Raw genomic sequence first — 12,878 nt, 5'->3', positions numbered from 1 at the left:
AGGTGTACGGAGCGGAGACGCGCGTGTACGAGGTGTACGGAGCGGAGACGCGCGTGTACGAGGTGTACGGAGCGAAGCCGCGTTTGTACGAGGCATGCGGACCCGCGTGTGTACGAGGTGTACGGAGCAGAGCCGCGTGTGTACGAGGTGTACGGAGCGGAGCCGCATGCGTACGAGGTGTACGGAGTGGAGCCGCGTGTGTACGAGGTGTACGGAGCGGAGCCGCGCATGTACGAGGTGTACGGAGCGGAGGCGCGCGTGTACGAGGTGTACGGAGCGGAACCGCGCATGTACGGAGCGGAGGCGCGCATGTACGAGGTGTGCGGAGCGGAGACGCGCGTGTGCGAGGTGTACGGAGCGCAGGCGCGCGTGTACGAAGCGGAGTCGCGCGTGTACGAGGAGTACAGAGCGCAGCCGCGCGTGTACGAGGTGTACGGAGCGGAGTCGTGTGTACGAGGTGTACGGAGCGTAGTCGCGAGTGTACGAGGCGTACGGAGCGTAGCCGCGTGTGTACGAGACGTACGGAGCGGAGCCGCGTTTGTATGAGGCGTACGGAGCGGAGCCGCGTGTGTACGAGGTGTACGGAGTGGAGCCGCGTGTGTACGAGGTGTACGGAGCGGAGCTGTGTGTACGAGGTGTACAGAGCGGAGCTGTGTGTACGAGGTGTACGGAGCGGAGCCGCGTGTGTACGGAGCGGAGCCGCGTGTGTACGAGGTGTACGGAGCGGAGCCACGTGTGTTCGAGGTGTACGGAGCGGAGCCGCGTGTGTACGGGGTGTACGGAGCGGAGCTGTGTATCTTTGTCAGTCCTCACTGGTGGGAGCCAATAGCAATGCCCCCAAGGTGTGAAGAACATACAACCTCCTAAAGTGACCCCATTTCAGACACTGTACCCACCATGGAAGTCATCTGACGGTGTAATGGGCAGGGCCGGTGTCAGCACCCGGCGCACCCGGGCAAGTGCCGGGGCCCTGAGCAGGCGGGGGGGCCCACTCGCCGTTGGGCACCCAGCTGCGCTATGGGACCCGTGAGCAGAGGAGAGCGGTGCCAGCACCCGCCCCCGTCCTTGATCACGGCCCCGGCATCCGGCACATTACTTATCTCTCCCCGGCTCTCTTCTGCGGCTGCTGCACTGTGACGTCTCAAGTCAGAGGGTGCGGTGACGTCTTTACACCGCGCTCTCTCCTGAGCCGTCACAGCGCAGAGTGGGAAGACGCTGAGTAGTCTGGAGCAGCGGCAGCAGGTAAGGAGAAGTGAGGTGAGTATTTGATTTTTTTTTTATTGTATGGAGGCATGGGGTATTATATGGTGGGGTGGGGAGAGGGGGGGTGTGACATCCTGACATCCTGCATGGGGCATTATGAGGGGGGGTGTGTGACATCCTGTATGGGGCATTGTAAGGGAGGGGGGTGTGACATCCTGAAATCCTGCATGGGGCATTATAAGGGAGGGGGTGTGTGACATCCTGCATGGGGCATTATAAGGGGGGGGTGACATCCTATATGGGGCATTATAAGGGGGTGGGGTGACATCCTGTATGGGGCATTATAAGGGAGGGGGGGTGACATCCTGCATGGGGCATTATAAGGGAGGAGGGGTGTGACATCCTGCATGGGGCATTATAAGGGGGGGTGACATCCTACATGGGGCATTATGTGGGGGGAACAGCCTGCATGGGGCATTATGTGGGGGGAACAGCCTGTGTGGGGAATTATGTGGGGGGAACAGCCTGTGTGGGACATTATGTGGGGGGAACAGCCTGCATGAGGCATTATGTGGGGGGAGCAGCCTGCATGGAGCATTATGTGGGGGGAACAGCCTGCATGAGGCATTATGTCGGGGCGCAACCTCCATGGAACGTTATATGGGGGCCAGTATTCTGTATGGAGCGTTATATGGGGGCCAGTATCCTGTATGGAGCAATATATGGGGGCCAGTATTCTATATGGAGCATTATATGGGGGCCAGTATCCTGTATGGAGCGTTATATGGGGGCCAGTATCCTGTATGGAGCGTTATATGGGGGCCAGTATACTGTGTGGAGCGATTTGCCGGTTTCTGAACTATTGTAGAATTTACAATAGATATCGCTCATGTAATGTAAGAAGTGAAATCTTCGGCATTGTACTATATACAGTACAGACCAAAAGTTTGGACACACCTTCTCATTTAAAGATTTTTCTGTATTTTCATGACTATGAAAATTGTACATTCACACTGAAGGCATCAAAACTATGAATTAACACATGTGGAATTATATACTTAACAAAAAAGTGTGAAACAACTGAAAATATGTCTTATATTCTAGGTTCTTCAAAGTAGCCACCTTTTGCTTTGATGACTGCTTTGCACACTCTTGGCATTCTCTTGATGAGCTTCGAGAGGTAGTCACCGGAAATGGTCTTCCAACAATCTTGAAGGAATTCCCAGAGGTGCTTAGCACTTGTTGGCCCTTTTGCCTTCACTCTGCAGTCCAGCTCACCCCAAACCATCTTGATTGGGTTCAAGTCTGGTGACTGTGGAGGCCAGGTCATCTGTCATAGCACCCCATCACTCTCCTTCTTGGTCAAATAGCCCTTACACAGCCTGGAGGTGTGTTTGGGGTCATTGTCCTGTTGAAAAATAAATGATGGTCCAACTAAACGCAAACCGGATGGAATAGCATGCCGCTGCAAGATGCTGTGGTATCCATGCTGGTTCAGTATGCCTTCAATTTTGAATAAATCCCCAACAGTGTCACCAGCAAAGCACCCCCACACCATCACACCTCCTCCTCCATGCTTCACGGTGGGAACCAGGCATGTAGAGTCCTTCTGTTCACCTTTTCTGCGTTGCACAAAGACACAGTGGTTGGAACCAAAGATCTCAAATTTGGACTCATGAGACCAAAGCACAAATTTCCACTGGTCTAATGTCCATTCCTTGTGTTCTTTAGCCCAAACAAGTCTCTTCTGCTTGTTGCCTGTCCTTAGCAGTGGTTTCCTAGAAGCTATTTTACCATGAAGGCCTGCTGCACAAAGTCTCCTCTTAACAGTTGTTGAAGAGATGTGTCTGCTGCTAGAACTCTGTGTGGCATTGACCTGGTCTCTAATCTGAGCTGCTGTTAACCTGCGATTTCTGAGGCTGGTGACTCGGATAAACTTATCCTCAGAAGCAGAGGTGACTCTTGGTCTTCCTTTCCTGGGGCGGTCCTCATGTGAGCCAGTTTCTTTGTAGTGCTTGATGGTTTTTGCAACTGCACTTTGGGACACTTTCAAAGTTTGCCCAATTTTTCGCACTGACTGACCTTAATTTCTTAAAGTAATGATGGCCACTCGTTTTTCTTTACTTAGCTGCTTTTTTCTTGCCATAATACAAATTCTAACAGTCTAATCAGTAGGACTATCAGCTGTGTATCCACCAGACTTCTGCACAACACAACTGATGGTCCCAACCCCATTTATAAGGCAAGAAATCCCACTTATTAAACCTGACAGGGCACACCTGTGAAGTGAAAACCATTTCCGGTGACTACCTCTTGAAGCTCATCAAGAGAATGCCAAGAGTGTGCAAAGTAGTCATCAAAGCAAAAGGTGGCTACTTTGAAGAACCTAGAATATAAGACATATTTTCAGTTGTTTCACACTTTTTTGTTAAGTTTATAATTCCACATGTGTTAATTCATAGTTTTGATGCCTTCAGTGTGAATGTACAATTTTCATAGTCATGAAAATACAGAAAAATCTTTAAATGAGAAGGTGTGTCCAAACTTTTGGTCTGTACTGTATATATTTCTCTGAGGTATCTGTGCATCATGAATCGTGGTATGTGTTAAAGGGGCCACTGAGACTTTTTCGCCCGGGGCCCACAAAAACCTGGGCTGGCCCTGGTAATGGGTGTTCTTATCCCACAGGTGTCTCACTGATTTCTTTACCACTCATTTGTGTGTAAATAATATTACATTTGCTCAGAGCCGCCGCGAGGGGTTCAGCCAGGGGCGGACACACCGCCGATGCAGCTGCATCCGTGCCCAGAGGTGGAGGGGGGCCCATGCAGGAAGGGGCGTACTGCTCAGGCAGTAGACCACGCAGCTGCTTTTGGGCCCCTCAGTCAATGGGCCCGATTCTGCTTAACCCCGTCCACTCCCACCCATAATGATTTTTGATACCCAGGGCAGAGTGCGAGCATTGAAAAAGGGGACGCGTCATGCAGGAGAGAGGTCGCTGGCCATTGAACGATTCCCCATCAGACTGTTGAGAGTGCTCATTGACTGCTGTGTCTGTCCTCCTGAAGGGTCTTACAGTGGGTTTTCTGTCTCCTGCTGTTCCCTTCCCAGCAGCATTTCCTCAAAGAGTAGAGGGTGGGGGAGGAGAGTCCACAGCATTGGACAGCACGTAGGGGCAGGAAGCTGAAATCAGACCTGTCTGCTGTGTCTCCTCCTCTACAGTGGGTTCTGCAGCCCTTTCCAGAAGACCCTGATATCATAAAATATTAGTATATGAGTGTATGTATATGTGTGCAGGGCTGCCACCAGGAAATTCAGGTCCCTTACTGGCAAAATTTTCGGGCCCCCTGAGACTCCACCCAGGCTCCACCCCAGCTCCGCCTTCACTCCTCGAACCTTCATCAGTCACACCGTTCACTCTTGGAAAAACTCCACTTCTGCACCACATCCTTAGTAATCACACATTAAGGTTATGTGCTCACAGTCAGGAGTCGCCTGCGGCCGCAAAGCTGCGGGATAGCCGCACGGCTTCTGCCCTCATTTTATGCAAATGAGTGGCATGATTTTTTTTTTTTGTACATGCGGACTTTCCACATAAAGGTAAAGTCTGTGGAGAAAGTTCACATGTGAACCCGCAAGTTAAATTGACATGCTGCGGGTCTGAAAGATGCGCCGCATGTCAATTTCCGCGGGTAATCTGCAGGTGCACAGAATTGCAGAGTGGATATGGAATTTCTAGAAATCCATGCACTATGCTGTAACATCTGGCCGCTGTAGGTTTGATGCTGGATACGCACGCAGTGTCAAACCCGCAGTGGTTCTTGACTGTATGCACAAAACCTAAAAATTCCTATAGAACACCAGATCACATACATAGCCAGCAGCTTTTGTTTTGGCCAAAAGAGTTTGTAAGCCAACACCATGACAAGGTGGACTTTTCTGGCTGGACCCTGCTCTACTCTAGCCTATTAAACATTTCTGGAAATATCCTGTACTCTTTTTAGGTATATTTTTATTTATTTTTCTTTAAGGGAATGTGTCACATAAATTTTTTAAAATGACCAATAATAACACATACAAGGGACAAATACCGTCACACTATGGCCGGACCACATAGTGGCCGAATATTACCACATACAAAGAATACCGCCACACCATGACTAGACCACATATTACCACCCCATAGTGACCGAATAATACTACATGCAACGAACAAATACCACCAAACCATGGCCGGACCACATATTACCACAACATAGTGACCGAATAATACCACATACAAGGAACAAATATCGCCACACCATGACTGGAGTACATATTACCACCTCATAGTGACCGAATAATACCACGTACAAGGGAAAAATATCGCCACAACATTACCAGACCACATATTACTACCACATAGTGACCGAATACTACAATCCTGATCATTAATAAAAAAAAATACTAATATTACCATAAGTGCCATTATACACAGGAGCTCTGTACATAGTATACAGTGTATAGTGTCAGTGTACAGGTAATACAGGGATCACTAGTGACATTATACACAGGAGCTCTGTATATAGTGTCAGTGTACAGGTAATACAGAGATCACCAGTGACATTATACACCACAGCTCTGTATATAGTGTCAGTGTACAGGTAATACAGTGATCACCAGTGACATTATACACAGAAGCTCTGTATATAGTGTCAGTGTACAGGTATTACAGGGATCACCAGTGACATTATACACAGGAGCTCTGTATATAGTGTCAGTATACAGGTAATACAGGGATCACCAGTGACATTATACACAGGAGCTCTGTATATAGTGTCAGTGTACAGGGATCACCAGTGACATTATACACAGGAGCTCTGTATATAGTGTCAGTGTACAGGTAATACAGGGATCACCAGTGACATTATACACAGGAGCTCCGTATATAGTGTCAGAGTACAGATAATACAGAGATCACCGGTGACATTATACACAGGTGAGAGGGTTAGGGAGCTGCAACCCTGAATTCAAACAGGGTGAAGATAGTCCACTGTACGGTGCCGGTCTGGCTGGTGAGCACAGCCATATGCAGAAAACTAAAAGGAGAAAATCGCCACTCCAACAGGTACAATATGAAAAAACTTTATTGTTTCATTTAAAAAAAGGGAAACAATTTAAAATTCTTATGCGTTTCTGGCGCTAGGGTTGCGCCCTTAGTCATAGCAGATGAGAAAAGGACAATGAAGTCATATATATACAAGTACAATGGAGTCACATGACACGAAATGAGAAATCAATTAGACATTAAAAAGGTGTGAAGAAAATCCAAGCCACAGTTCACATTGAGGGAGACGAGATCAAATACAGACAAGATGATCATTGCAAGCGTCACACAACAAGCCAGAAATGCAAAACACCATGATGGTGAAAAATAAGATAGAATTAGACCTCATACTCTTGTTCATGCATATCTGTATCCCCCTCTGTATATAAACTGTTTATTGCAGGACATTTGTGTGAAGACCACCGGTGTTAGCTGCCAGGGGATTATCCCATATAGGAACACAACACCGGGATTAAGTGTACAGGTGTGAGATCACAGGGTCAGAACATCGCAAATGCCATCAACTATAGCAACGGAAGGTGGGAGGATATACTGATTATAGAGGGACAGGAACATGTATACATGAGATGGATGCTAGATTCAGTATAGAGCATCGCAATAACAATGTCCAATAAACAGAGAAAACGCATCAATGTCTAAATTGTTATTAGAAATATTGTTCTTATCGATCTGACACACGTAAAAATATAATATAAAATAATATGCACAATAACCAGTATGGAGAAACTATAAACCTATAACAATGAACATATAAAGGGGGAAAAAAATATGCAAATCAAAATTCAATACATAGTAGAAAATTTACACGGAAATCCACCCGCATCTGATCTGGTGCAAAGTATAATATCCTGGTAAAGGATCATAGAGCCGCAGATATACCGAGCATTATCTGTCATATCAACGGGAGGCAAATAGATGCATCATTGTAAAACAGACGAGAACAAGTACAGAACACTGGTGAGATTACTGTGGAGCATTGTAATGGCGAATCAGATTACTGTGGAGCATTGTAATGGCGAATCAGATTACTGTGGAACATTGTAATGGCGAATCAGATTACTGTGGAGAATTGTAATGGCGAATCAGATTAGATGGAGCGTACAAATCCATGATATCCAGGAGCTGGATGTATAACAGATCAATGGCAATGGGAGACGTCTGCATAGAGTCTGATGGAGAACCTGATCGTGAGGCTATAGATGGAGCAAGCATTTCTATCTGTATCAACGAAAAACAGTTAATTACATTATAATAAAACTGACAAAAACAAATATCTGATGCAGAACTTAATCGTGAAGCTGTGGATGTAGCGGGAATTTCTATCTGTATCAACGAAAAACAGGTAATTACATTATAAAACTGATAAAAACAAATATCTGATGCAGAACTTAATCGTGAAGCTGTGGATGTAGCGGGAATTTCTATCTGTATCAACGAAAAACATCATTGAATTATATTGTGAAAAAACTGACAAAAATAAATATATGAGAAATGGAAGATAAATAAGCTGCAGAACATTGCAATGGAAATACTCAGTCATTGCTGAAAATCTTTAAGATATTTGCATCATTTCTGTGCGTTCTGCGAAGATGAATCAGCAATGATAGCGCAATATACAGAAAGGCAAATAAGTACACCGGCAAATAATAACCGGAAAAACACAAAATAAATTCAGAAAACCTGGAATGTCACCATATAGATGTCTGCTGGGAATAAACCAGTATGAATTTCATCAATAGATGTAAAACAGGTCATTGCGGAAATTCATTACCCGAAGGGTATTTAGTATTTACACGTCAGATCCAGAAGGCTTCACACATATTAAGGGGTTTCTGTCTGTTTCCACCCCTTACCGGATAACTAACTTTGTCATGACCAAAGAAAGAAAAATGTGTGAGATCATTATTCTCTATGGACACAAAATGTTTTGATGCCCCGGAGTATGTGCTATTAGAACTGTTGATATATGAAATCTGCTCCGGTGGTCTCTATGAATCCTACCAATTTGTATAAAACAATGCTGTCCACTATTCTGGAGGAAGGCATTTATTTGTCGGTGTTTAATAACAAAGCTCTGGCTCTTTCCTGATTATCCAATTTTTCATGGGCTCCCCAAAACACACATGGGTATCTCCCCTCCCCCACCCTTCACCCTATTATCTAGGGCAGAGGTCCCCAACCTTTTTTGCACCAGGGACCGGCTATAAGGAAGACCAGTTTTCCATGGCCCGGTGGGGGTGGGGGCGGGGCTTTGGTCATATGGGGGTGGGGTTATGGAGGGGTGGAGCTGTATGGGGAGGATGCTGGCGGGACCTCGGTGTACAGCGCTGCTAAGTAGCAGCATTGTACATTGAGCGTCAGTGTATACAGCGCTGCTGCTTAGCAGCGCTACACACTGAACACCGGTACCGGGAGCCGCGTCACTGAAGCCAGTCTGCTGCCCCAGCACGCCCCACATAACATGTTCTGCCGGGGGCGTGTCAGTGAGGAGAGCCTGCCGCCCCACCCCGTCAGGAACACACCATGCTGTGCTGTGGAGGGCCGCGTCACTAAGACCCGCCCGACGCCCCACCCCGTCCTGCATAATGTTCTCTGCCAGGAGCTGCGAGCTGTCACGGCTATGGCAGAAAACATTATAAATCCATACAGAGCGAGCTCTGACCAGGCGCAGGGCCGCGGAGCTAGCTGTCGGCGGTTGGGGACCTCTGATCTAGGGTATGGGTTCATTGAATGAGAATTTAACCAATGGCTGGTGAACATTTGTATCCTCTGGTTATTCAAACACCAGGCTATGTGAAAGATACTACGTCTGTCCTGAGGGTTTTTGACAGGTTCGTGTGGCAGGAAGAGTATAGGTTTGTCACCAGCAATGTTGTCAACCTGTATTCCTCCATTCCTCACGCATTGGCCGTCATTGCCGTTCAACACCATTTAAATAAATATAGTGGATATTCTGTGAATTTAAAAAGGTTCATTATAACATAAAATATTTGTTGTCCCACAACAATTTTATGTTTGATTCTAAATATTATTTACAAGTATTTGGAGCCCCCATGGGCTCCAAATTCTCACCATCTTTGGCTATTCTGTACATGTCGTCGTGGGAAGAAATTAAAATTTTTTCTCATGATAATCCATTTTTTGAGCACATTTTTTTTGCTTGGTACATATGTTGATGATGTACTTTTGGTATGGAGAGGTGACTCCCAGTTAGTGTCACAATTTGTTTTGTAATTGAATTCCTATTCCTTAAATTTAAAATTCACTGTCAGCGAACCTATGATTTCCACTCCATTTCTGGATATTTTCCTGACAGGGATAGTAACATCTCATAAAGTGGACACCACACTCTATAGAAAAACTTTGTCAGGCAACACATTACTGTAGTCTTCCAATTCTCAACTTACTCTATACAGTTCGCAGGGATGACTCAGTATAGGTGGAGGGAAGCACTCCGATGCCCGTTCAGAGAATGTGACCCGCACTACACAAAATTTGTAACTTCCAACATAAGTGCTGATCCATCCTCCATGGATTCTTTTATGCCTACGGGGAGACCTGCCCACATACCCCGTGATGACATCACGGGGGCTGGTCTCCAGCCTTCATATTTTTATTAGATATCTGGTTTTTGCAATAACTTATCGTGGGTTGATCGTAGAGGCCCGAAAGTCATACCATATTTTCCGTTATGATTTTACCTTTCTCCAGAGACCACACACGGTATAGCTGCCATCTGCTATTTTGCTACTTTTGTGCCACAGCTCCCCAGAGGGGCTTACAGCGACGGGAAAATATCCATATTGTTCCTTAGCTGACCCTGCCACCCAAAATATAGGCTCCACTATTATCGGACATATGGAACTTTAGTTATTCCCTATTCTGTATCGGCTTTGGGCTGTCTGCAGGCCTTTGCTACATTCCCTTCGAAGCACTGGAAATACAACCTTCTCAGTTAGCGGTATATCTATCACAAGCCTGTGTTAATTGGGTTTGGTAGCACCTTTTGGGCCAGCATTAGCTTACAAGGCCCTTCTCATGTATGTGTTAACTTGCATAGAGGCCACTGGCCAAAGTGTCAGCTCTTCTCCCGTGGACAATTACTATAGGGAAGGAGGGAAGAGGAGTCTCAGAGAGAGACTTCTTAATATCTATGACAGGGGAGAAGAAAAGATTTTCAATATTTCCATGACAATCTGTTTTTCATTGATACAGATAGAAATGCTTGCTATACCTATAGCCTCACAATCAAGTTTTGCATCAGACTCTATGCAGACGTATCCCATTGCAATTGATCTGTTATACATCCAACTCCTGGATAGCAGGATTTGTAAATTCCATCTAATCTGATTCACCATTGCAATGTTCCACAGTAATCTCACCAGTGTTTTGTACATACTTGTTTTCGTCTGTTTTACAATGATGCATCTATTTGCCTCCCGTTGATATGATTGATAATGCTTGGAATATCTGCGGCTCTATGATCCTTTGCCAGGATATTATGCTTTGCACCAGATCAGATGTGGGTGTATTTCCTAACATCGGTGGTTTTCACACAAATTTCCTGCAATAAACAGTTTATATACAGGGTGGGATACAAATATGCATAAACAAGAATATGAGGTTTAATTCTATGTTCCTTGTATGTAGTATTATTTGGTCACTATGTGGTGGTAATATGTGGTCTGGTCATGGTGTGGTGGTATTTGTTCCTTGTATGTAGTATTATTCGGTCAATATATGGTCTACTCATGGTGTGTCGGTATTCTTTGTATGTGGTATTATTTGGTCACTATGTGGTGGTAATATGTAGTCCGGCCATGGTGTGACGGTTTTTGTCCCTTTGTATGTGATATTATTTGAAAAAATGTATGCGACACATTCCCTTAAAGAAAAATAAATAAAAATATACCTAGATAGAGTACTGGATATTTTAAGAAATGTTTAATAGGTTAGAGTAGAGTAGGGCCCTGCCAGAAGAGTCTCCTTGTCGTGGCGGCGGCTTACAAAATCTTTTGGCCAAAACAAAAGCTGCTGCTATGTATGTGATCTGGTGTTCTATGGGAACTGTTAGGGTATGTGCTCATGGTCAGAGCAGCTGCAGGTTTGGCAAGGTGTTACAGCATAGTGGATAGGATTTCTCCGCTCCGAACACCTCGTACACACGCGACTCCGCTCCATACGCCTCGTACACACGCGGCTCCGCTCCGTACGCCTCGTACACACGCGGCTCCGCTCCGTACGCCTCGTACACACGCGGCTCCGCTCCGTACGCCTCGTACACACGCGGCTCCGCTCCGTACGCCTCGTACACACGCGGCTTCACTCCGTACGCCTCGTACACACGCGGCTCCGCTCCGTACGCCTCGTACACACGCGGCTCCGCTCCGTACGTCTCGTACACACGCGGCTCCGCTCCGTACGTCTCGTACACACGCGGCTCCGCTCCGTACGCCTCGTACACACGCGGCTCCGCTCCGTACGCCTCGTACACACGCGGCTCCGCTCCGTACGCCTCGTACACACGCGGCTCCGCACGCCTCGTACACACGCGGCTTCGCTCCGTACGCCTCGTACACACGCGGCTCCGTATGCCTCGTACACACGCGGCTCCTCACGCCTCGTACACACGCGGCTCCGCTCCGTACGCCTCGTACACACGCGGCTCCGCACGCCTCGTACACACGCGGCTTCGCTCCATACGGCTCGTACACACGCGGCTCTGCTCCGTATGCCTCGTACACACGCGGCTCCGCTCCGTACGCCTCGTCCACACGCGCGGCTCCGCTCCATACGCCTCGTCCACACGCGCGGCTCCGCTCCGTACGCCTCGTCCACACGCGCGGCTCCGCTCCGTACGCCTCGTCCACACGCGCGGCTCCGCTCTGTACGCCTCGTCCACACGCGCGGCTCCGCTCCGTACACCTCGTACACACGGCTCCGCTCCGTACGCCTCGTACACGCGCGGCTCCGCTCCGTACGCCTCGTACGCGCGCGGCTCCGCTCCGTACACCTCGTACACACACGGCTCTGCTCCGTACGCCTCGTACACGCGCGGCTCCGCTCCGTACGCCTCGTACACACGGCTCCGCTCCGTACGCCTCGTACGCGCGCGGCTCCGCTCCGTACGCCTCGTACGCGCGCAGCTCCGCTCCGTACACCTCGTACACACACGGCTCTGCTCCGTACGCCTCGTACACACGCGGCTCCGCTCCGTACACCTCGTACACACGCGGCTCCGCTCCGTACACCTCGTACACACGCGGCTCCGCTCCGTACGCCTCGTACACACGGCTCCGCTCCGTACACCTCGTACACACGCGGCTCTGCTACATCCACACTGTAAACCCCTCCTGACCCCACACATAAACTTCAGCTCATCCAGCACCATGACAACCAGCACAGCAGAGTCCTGCATCCACTGAGGCCCCTGATCATGTGACCCCTGACTCCTCCCCTCCTGTGACCTCATCACAGCTCCTGTGCGCACAGAGCAGCCATATATGTGGTGGAGGCTCTGCAGGTGGAGGTAAGTGGAGACCCCATTACTGGGCGCAGGGGGCATTAA

At 48.0% G+C, this 12,878-nt stretch overlaps 2 protein-coding genes across 4 annotated transcripts in view; one reads left to right on the top strand and one right to left on the bottom strand.

Annotated features, from left to right (window-relative positions):
- LOC141201473 (uncharacterized) overlaps positions 1-12,878 on the bottom strand; it is a 323,215-nt gene that overhangs the window by 83,005 nt on the left and 227,332 nt on the right. The window lies entirely within an intron of this gene.
- Positions 12,775-12,878, top strand: part of LOC141201448 (uncharacterized) — a 40,517-nt gene continuing 40,413 nt past the window's right edge. The window contains exon 1 of the mRNA XM_073663439.1: positions 12,775-12,839. The gene's annotated coding sequence lies outside the window, so the exon portion shown is untranslated. The remainder of the gene's footprint in view (positions 12,840-12,878) is intronic.

The sequence above is a fragment of the Phyllobates terribilis genome, unplaced genomic scaffold (genome assembly GCF_046119375.1).
Source record: "Phyllobates terribilis strain yellow unplaced genomic scaffold, ASM4611937v1 Scaffold_116__1_contigs__length_5312468, whole genome shotgun sequence".
Classification (NCBI taxonomy): Eukaryota; Metazoa; Chordata; class Amphibia; order Anura; family Dendrobatidae; genus Phyllobates; species Phyllobates terribilis.
This window is presented reverse-complemented; position numbering and strand designations above follow the sequence as displayed.